Below are 9,622 nucleotides of genomic sequence, written 5' to 3' on the forward strand. Positions count from 1 at the left end.
TTCTTCTTCTTCTTCTTCTTCTTCTTCTTCTTCTTCTTCTTCTTCTTTTCTTCTCCTTCTCCTTCTTCTTCTTAACATATAATGTATTATTTGTTTCAGAGGTACAGGTCTGTGATTCAACAGTCTTGCACAATTCACAGCACTCACCATAGCACATACCCTCCCCAATGTCTATCACCAAGACACCCTGTCCCTCCCACCTCCCACCACTCCAGCAACCCTCAGTTTGTTTCCTGAGATTAAGAATTCCTCATATCGGTGAGGTCATATGATACATGTTTTTCACTGATTGACTTATTTTGCTCAGCATAATAACCTCCAGTTCCATCCATGTCGTTGCAAATGACAAGATTTCATTCCTTTTGATGGATGCATAATATTCAATTGTATATATATACCACACCTTCTTTATCCATTCATCTGTCGATGGATATCTTGGCTCTTTCCACAGTTTGCTTATTGTGGACATTGCTGCTATAAACATTGGGGTGCATGTACCTCTTATGATCCCTACATTTGTATCTTTGGGGTAAATACCCAGTAATGCAATTGCTGAATCATATGGTATAGCTCTATTTTCAACTTTTTGAGGAGCCTCCATACTGTTTTAGAGAGTGGCTGCACCAGCTTGCATTCCCACCAACAGTGTAGGAGGGCTCCCCTTTCTCTGCATCCCAGCCAACACCTGTCATTTCCTGACTTGTTAATTTTAGCCATTCTGGCTGGTGTGAGGTGATATCACATTGAGGTTTTGATTTGGATTTCCCTGATGCCGAGCGATATTGAGCAATTTTTCATGTGTCTGTTGGCCATTTGGATATCTTCTGACATGAACAGAAAAATGTCTCTGTTCATGTCTTCTGCCCATTTCTTGATTGGATCATTTGTTCTTTGGGTGTTGAGTTTCATAAGTTCTTTATAGATTTTGTATACTACTCCTTAATCTGATATGTCATTTGCAAATATCTTCTCCCATTCTCTCAGCTGTCTTTTGGTTTTGTTGACTGTTTCTTTTGCTCTGCAAAAGCTTTTTATCTTGATGAGGTCCCAGTAGTTCATTTTTGCCCGTGCTTCCCTTGCCTTTGGCGATGTTTCTAGGAAGAACCTGCTGCGGCTGAGGTCGAAGAGGTTGCTGCCTGTGTTCTCCTTTAGGATTTTGATGGACTCCTGTCTCACATTTAGGTCTTTCAACCATTTGGAGTCTATTTTTGTGTGTGGTGTAAGGAAATGGTTCAGTTTCATTCTGCATGTGGTTGTCCAATTTTCCCAACACCATTTATTGAAGGGACTGTCTTTTTTCCATTGAACATTTATTCCTGCTTTCGAAGATTAGTTGACCATAGAGATGAGGGTTCATTTCTGGGCTCTCTATTCTCTTCCATTGATCTATGTGTCTATTTTTGTGCCAGTACCATACTGTCTTGATGCTGAAAGCTTTGTAATAGAGCTGGAAGTCCGGAATTGTGATGCCGCCAGCTTTGCTTTTCTTTTTTAACATTCCTCTGGCTATTCGGGGTCTTTTCTGGTTCCACACAAATTTTAGGATTATTTGCTGCATTTCTTTGAAAAAAGTGGATGGTATTTTGATAGGGATTGCATTGAATGTGTAGATTGCTCTAGGTAGCATTGACACCTTCACAATATTTGTTCTTCCAATCCATGAACATGGAACGTTTTCCCATTTCTTTGTGTCTTCTTCAATTTCTTTCATGAGTATTTTATAGTTTTCTGAGTGCAGATCCTTTGTTTCTTTGGTTAGATTTATTCCTAGGTATCTTATGGTTTTGGGTCCAATTGTAAATGGGATCGACTCCTTAATTGGTCTTTCTTCTGTCTTGTTGTTGGTATATAGGAATGCCACTGATTTCTGTGCATTGATTTTATATTCTGCCACTTTACTAAATTCCTGTATGAGTTCTAGCAGTTTTGGTGCGGAGTCTTTTGGGTTTTCCACATAAAGTATCATATCATCTGCAAACAGTGAGAATTTGACTTCTTCTTTACTGATTCCAATGCCTTTTATTTCTTTGTGTTGTCTGATTGCTGTGGCTAGGACTTCTATACTATGTTGAATAGCAGTGGTGATAGTGGACATCCCTGCCGTGTTCCTGACCTTAGGGGGAAAGCTCTCAGTTTTTCCCCATTGAGAATGATATTTGCTGTAGGTTTTTCATAGATGGCTTTTATGATATTGAGGTATGTACCCTCTGTCCCTATACTCTGAAGAGTTTTGATCAGGAAAGGATGCTGTACCTGGTCAAATGCTTTTTCTGCATCTATTGAGAGGATCATATGGTTCTTGTTCTTTCTTTTATTAATGTATTGTATCACATTGATTGATTTGAGGAAGTTAAACCAACGTTGCAGCCTGGGGATAAATCCCACTTTGTCATGGTGAATAATCCTTTTAGTGTACTGTTGGATCCTACTGGTTAGTAGTTTGGTGAGAATTTTTGCATCCATGTTCATCAAGGTATTGGTCTATAATTCTCCTTTTTGATGGGGTCTTTCTCTGGTTGGTGATCAAGGTAATGGTGGTCTCATAAAACGAGTTTGGAAGTCTTCCTTCCATTTCTATTTTCTGGAACAGTTTCAGGAGAATAGGTATTAATTCTTCTTTTAATGTTTGGTAGAATTCCCCTGGGAAGCCATCTGGCCCTGGGCTCTAATTTGTTGGGAGATTTTTGATTACTGCTTCAATTTCCTTAGTGGTTTTAGGTCTGATCAGGTTTTCTGTTCCTTCCTGGTTCAGTTTTAGTAGTTGATATATCTCTAGGAATGCATCCATTTCTTCCAGACTATCTAAAATGCTGGCATAGAGTGGCTCATAATATGTTCTTATAATTGTTTGTATTTCTTTGGTGTTGGTTGTGATCTCTCCTCTTTCATTCATGATTTTATTTATTTGGGTCCTTTCTCTTCTTTTTGGTAAGTCTGGCCAGGGGTTTATCAATCTTGTTAATTCTTTCAAAGAACCAGCTCCTAGTTTCGTTGATCTGTTCTACTGTTCTTTTGGTTTCTATTTCATTTATTTCTCCTCGGATCTTTATTTCTCTTCTCCTGCTGTGTTTAGGTTTTATTTGCTGTTCTTTCTCCAGCTCCTTTAGGTGTAGGGTTAAGTTGTGTAGTTGAAACCTTTCTTGTTTCTTGAGAAAGGTTTGTATTGCTATATACTTTCCTCTTAGAACTGCCTTTGCTGCATCCTAAAGATTTTGAACAGTTGTGTTTTCATTTTCATTGGTTTCCATGATTTTTTTTTTTAATTCTGTAATTTCCTGGCTGACCCATTCATTCTTTAGTAGGATGCTCTTTAGCCACCACGTATTTGAGTTCTTTCCGACCTTCCGCTTGTGATTGAGTTCTAGTTTCAAAGCACTGTGGTCTGAAAATATGCAGGGAATGATCCCAATCTTTTGGTACCAGTTGAGACCTGATTTGTGACCTAGGATGTGATCTATTCTCGAGAATGTTCCATGGGCACTAGAGAAGAATGTGTATTCCGTTGCTTTGGGATGGCATGTTCTGAATATGTATATGATGTCCATTTGGTCCAGTGTGTCATTTAAAGTCTTTATTTCCTTGCTGATCTTTTGCTTAGATGATCTGTCCATTTCAGTGAGGGGGGGTGTCAAAGTCCCCCACTATTATTGTATTATTGTTGATGTGTTTCTTTCCTTTGTTTTTAAGTGCCTTATATAATTGGCTGCTCCCATGTGAGGGGCATAGATATTTACATTTATTAGATCTTCTTGTTGGATAGACCCTTTAAGTAGGATATAGTGTCCTTCCTCATCTCTTATTACAGTCTTTGGTTTAAAATCTAATTTGTCTGATATAAGGATTGCCACCCCAGCTTTCTTTTGGTGTCCATTAGCATGGTAAATGGTTTTCCACTTGCTCACTTTCAACCAGGGGGTGTCTTTGGGTCTAAAATGAGTCTCTTGCAGATAGCATATCGATGGGTCTTGTTTTTTAATCCAATCTGATAGTCTGTGTCTTTTGATTGGGGCATTTAGCCCATTTACATTCAGGATAACTATTGAAAGATATGAATTTAGTGCCATTGTATTGTCTGTAAGGTGACTGTTACTGTATATTGTCTCTGTTCTTTTCTGGTCTATGCTGCTTTTAGGCTCTCTCTTTGCCTAGAGGACTCCTTTCAGTATTTCTTGTGGGGCTGGTTTCATGTTTGCAAATTCCTTTAGTTTTTGTTTGTCCTGGAAGCTTTTTATCTCTCCTTCTATTTTCAATGACAGCCTAGCTGAATATAGTTTTCTTGGCTGCATATTTTTCTCATTTAGTGCTCTGAATATATCATGCCAGTCCTTTCTGGCCTGCCAGGTCTCTATGGATAGGTCTGTTGCCAACCTAATATTTCTACCATTGTAGGTTACTGATCTCTTCTCCTGAGCTGCTTTCAGGATTTTCTCTTTGTCTCTGAGACTCCTAAGTTTTACTATTAGATGTCGGGGTATTGACCTATTTTTATTGATTTTGAGAGGGGTTCTCTGTGCCTCGATTTTGATGCCTCTTTCCTTCCCCAAATTAGGCAAGTTCTGCTATAATTTGCTCCAATATACCTTCTGCCCCTCTCTCTCTTTCTTCTTCTGGGATCCCAATTATTCTAATGTTGTTTCGTCTTATGGCATCACTTATCTCTCAAATTCTGCCCTCGTGATCTGGTAGTTATCTCTCTTTTTCTCAGCTTCTTTATTTTCCATCATTTGGTCTGCTATATCACTAATTCTCTCTTCTGCTTCATTTATCCTAGCAGTTAGAGCCTCCATTTTTTATTGCACCTCATTAATAGACTTTTTGATTTCGACTTGGTTAGTTTTTAGTTCTTTTATTTCTCCAGAAAGCGTTTCTCTAATAACTTCCATGCTTTTTTCAAGCCCAGCTAGTATCTTTAAAATCATCACTCTGAACTCTAGTTCCAACATCTTACTAATGTCCGTATTGATTAGATCCCTGGCATTCGCAACCGTCTCTTGTTTTTTTTGTTGAGGTGGTTTTTTCCATCTTGTCATTTTGTCCATAGGAGAACAGATGAATGAGAGAACAAAATGCTAACAGGGTAAAAATGTCCCCAGAAAATATACACTAAACAAATCAGAAAAGACCTGAAACTGGGGGGAAAGAAGGGAAAGAAAGAAAAAAGAAAAAGAAAAAATTAAAACAAACAAAAACAAAACAAAACAAAAATAATAGAATAAGATCAAATACGATCAGGCTGGTGCATAGATCAGTGCCGCACACTACAATTTGGGCGTATTTTGGTCTGTTAGAAGAAAGTACCTCCCAAAATTTTAAAGAAAAACATATATGTACAATAATAAGGGTTAATATGATGAAGGGATGGAATATGACTCTAAAGATGAAAATTATAAAAGATTTTATAAAAGGAATTGATAAGAGAAGAAGTTGGTTGAAAAAAGAAAGAAGAAGTTTAAAAAAAAATGAGAGAGAATGTGATCAGGCAGGAGACTAGAACAAAGCCATACACTAGAGATTTACGGTATATTTTGATCTGTTAGAAGAAACTGTATCTCAAAATTTTAAAGAGAGAACAACTTATATATATATATATATCAAAAATAAGGTTAACTACTATGAGATGATAGAGTATGACTTTAAAATTGAAAAATAAAAAAGATTTTTAAAAAAAGGGAATGATAAGATATTGGTTGAAAAAGGGGAAAATAAAAATTAAAAAGAAGTTAAAAAAAATTATCTTTGATGACTGAATATCTGAATAGTGAATGCAAATGAAGCTGTCAGTGGTGTCCGAGAAATGAGGGCTCCTAAACACTTTCTTCCTGAGATGTTAAGCAAAGTAATTATCCTGTCACTAGATAGAAGTGATGAAGATAAAGAAAAAGCAAGTTCTTTGATCAGTTTGCTCAGACAGGAGGGGATAGCCACGAGTGACAACTTTATGCAGGCTTTCCTGAATGTATTGGACCAGTGCCCCAAACTGGAGGTTGACATCCCCTTGGTGAAATCCTATTTAGCACAGTTTGCAGCTCGTGCCATCATTTCAGAGCTGGTGAGCATTTCAGAACTAGCTCAACCACTGGAAAGTGGCACCCATTTTCCTCTCTTCTTACTTTGTCTTCAGCAATTAGCTAAATTACAAGATCGAGAATGGTTAACAGAACTTTTTCAACAAAGCAAGGTCAATATGCAGAAAATGCTCCCAGAAATTGATCAGAATAAGAACCGCATGTTGGAGATATTGGAAGGAAAGGGACTGAGCTTCTTATTCCCACTTCTCAAATTGGAGAAGGAACTGTTGAAGCAAATAAAGTTGGATCCATCCCCTCAAACCATATATAAATGGATTAAAGATAACATCTCCCCCAAATTTCATGTAGATAAAGGATTTGTGAACATCTTAATGACTAGTTTCTTACAGTATATTTCTAGTGAAGTAAACCCACCCAGTGATGAGACAGATTCTTCCTCTGCTCCTTCCAAAGAACAGTTAGAGCAGGAAAAACAACTGCTGCTTTCTTTCAAGCCAGTAATGCAGAAATTCCTTCATGATCATGTTGATCTGCAAGTCAGTGCCCTGTATGCTCTGCAGGTGCACTGCTACCACAGCAACTTCCCCAAAGGCATGTTACTCCGCTTTTTTGTTCACTTTTATGACATGGAAATTATTGAAGAAGAAGCTTTCTTGGCTTGGAAAGAAGATATAACCCAAGAGTTTCCTGGGAAAGTCAAGGCTTTGTTCCAGGTGAATCAGTGGCTAACCTGGCTAGAAACTGCTGAAGAGGAGGAGTCCGAGGAAGAAGCTGACTAAAGAACCAGCCAAAGCCTTAAATTGTGCAAAACATACTGTTGCTATGACATAACTGCATCTGACCTAACCACTGCGAAAATTCATTCCGCTGTAATGTTTTCACAATATTTAAAGCAGAAGCACGTCAATTAGGATTTCCTTCTGCATAAGGTTTTTTTGTAGTGTAATGTCTTAATCATAGTCTACCATCAAATATTTTAGGAGTATCTTTAATGTTTAGATAGTATATTAGCAGCATGCAATAATTACATCCTAAGTTCTCAAGCAGAGGCAGTCTATTGCAAGGACCTTCTTTGCTGCCAGTTATCATAGGCTGTTTTAAGTTAGAAGACTGAATAGCAACACTGAATACTGTAGAAATGCACTTTGCTCAGTAATACTTGAGTTGTTGCAATATTTGATTATCCATTTGGTTGTTACAGAAAAATTCTAAACTGTAATTGATGGTTGTTGCCGTAATAGTATATTGCCTATTTCTACCTCTAGTAATGGGCTTTATGTGCTAGATTTTAATATCCTTGAGCCTGGGCAAGTGCACAAGTCTTTTTAAAAGAAACATGGTTTACTTGCACAAAACTGATCAGTTTTGAGAGATCGTTAATGCCCTTGAAGTGGTTTTGTGGGTGTGAAACAAATGGTGAGAATTTGAATTGGTCCCTCTTATTATAGTATTGAAATTAAGTCTACTTAATTTATCAAGTCATGTTCATGCCCTGATTTTATATACTTGTATCTATCAATAAACATTGTGATACTTGAAAAAAAAATATCTTTGAAAGACTAAGGAATCATGGGGAAAAAACCATGAATACTATGTGCAGTATTCCCCTAGCGCTGGCGTTCTGCTGTTCTCATTAATCAGTAAACTTGGTCTTGGCTGCCTGTTCTTGCTGATCTTCTGGGGGAGCGGTGTGTTGCCATGGTTCCCCAAAGTCTTTGCCGAGGCGGAATTGTCCTGCCCTTGCCAGGTCTGGGCTAAGTAACCTGCTCAGGTTTGCTCTCAGGAGCTTTTGTTCCCTGCAAGCTTTGGAGGACGAGAGGGAAAATGGCAGCCTCCCAATCTCCACCCCAGACCAGCTGTGAACTCGGGGCCCCACTCCTCAGTGAGCCCCCAGAGAAAAGCAGTCAGTCACTCCCAACTCCCCGGTCTCCAGCCACACTCCGTGCTCACCCGGTCTGTGACTGAGCGTTTCTATCTCTGGCACCCGACTCTGTGTGGAGGCTTCAAACCCAGCAGATCCCTGTGGTGTACTCCCATAACCCCTTCTCCCGGGGGAGGAAGGGGAGTCTCCCCAGATCTGCCACTTGTTGGGTCCCTGCTGGAGGAGCAGTGGCCCGACTGTGCCGTGGACCACGGTTTATGGCAACCTCGAGCTGAGAGTCCACTCCTCGGCTCTGTCTCTGCAGCCTACTTACCCACTCTGATACCCGGGAGCTCTGCCGCACTCAGGCACCCCTGGTCTTTCTATGACCCTGAGAGTCCTGCAACCACACTGTCCCAGTGAGGGTCCCACCCCCAGCCTAGCCACTGGAGCGACGTCCCTCAGTGGAGCCGAGTTCTAAAAGTTCCAACTTTGTGCTCCGCGGCTCTATCACTTGCCAGAAGTGTCCGATGGAGGCCCCCGCCCCTGCTGTCTACCCTCCTAAATATCGCCTCGGATTCACTTCTCCACAGGTCCTACCTTACAGAAAGTGGTCGCTTTTCTGTTCAGAGAGTTGTTGCTATTCTTTTCTTCAATCTCCTGTTGAGTTTGTAGGTGTTCAGAATGGTTTGATCCCTATACAGCTGAATTCCTGGGACCAGACCTCCCATTTGTTTTTATATGTCTACTCTGTCTTTACTCCTCTTTCTGTCTTCTTCTGTGGTAAATAGGGTATATTTTTAGTTATTCTACTTTTTTTTTAGTAAACTTTTGATATTTGTAGTTGATTTAGAGGTTATAAAAGGAATTTTCATATATTATAATCTGCACATTCATATCAACTATTGATTCTAATATTAATTCTAATATTAATATACATACACAAAGAACTTTCATCCAATTAACTCCATTTTCTCCCCCTTTGTGCTATTATTGTATTATATATTACATATTAAGTATGCCTACAAAAGCCAATAGTATAGTATTATAATTATTGCTTTATACAATCCTATTTCTTTTGTAAAAGTTAAATCTAAAAAATATATAATTATGGAGTTATTAATGATAATCCATATATCATATTTTCCAATATTATTCATTTTTTCCTAAAAATTTGAGTGTCTGGTTTCTTTTTTTTTTTTTTTTAGAGATTTTTTTTTTTTTTTAAAGATTTTTTTATTTATTCATGACAGACAGAAAGAGAGAGAGAAGAGAAGCAGAGGGAGAAGCAGACTCCCAAGGAGCAGGGAGCCCGATGCGGGACTCGATCCCGGGACCCTGGGATCATGACCTGAGCCGAAGGCAGACGCTTAACCATCTGAGCCACCCAGGCGCCCGAGTGTCTGGTTTCTTTTTCTTTCTTCATGAAGAACTTCTTTTAGTATTTCCTATAAGGCAAGTCTGCTAGCCACAGATTCATTCTTTGCTTATAGAAAATAGCTCTATTTTGTCAACATTTTCGAAGAATGCTTTTGCTGGATACAAGATTCTTGGGTGACATTATATTTTTCTTTCTGCCCTATAAATATATTATTCTACTGCCTTCTCTTGTTTCTAATAAAATGTCAGCTACTATTCATTTCGATGCTTCACCATATCTTAATGAGTTGTTTCTCTCTTCCTGTGTTCAGGATTTGTTGTTTGTTTTTGGCTTTCATCTGTTTGTTATTTG

The 9,622-nt window shown here is 38.7% G+C and overlaps 1 pseudogene; it reads left to right on the plus strand.

Moving 5' to 3' along the window:
• The first annotated feature begins 5,730 nt into the window (after positions 1-5,730).
• LOC112810720 (eukaryotic translation initiation factor 4 gamma 2 pseudogene) lies at positions 5,731-7,575 on the plus strand (annotated as a pseudogene).
• Positions 7,576-9,622: the final 2,047 nt, after the last annotated feature.

This window comes from Callorhinus ursinus, unplaced genomic scaffold, assembly GCF_003265705.2.
Source record: "Callorhinus ursinus isolate GAN/ISIS: 27379988/994484 unplaced genomic scaffold, GSC_fseal_2.0 scaffold2, whole genome shotgun sequence".
In the NCBI taxonomy this organism is placed as follows: Eukaryota; Metazoa; Chordata; class Mammalia; order Carnivora; family Otariidae; genus Callorhinus; species Callorhinus ursinus.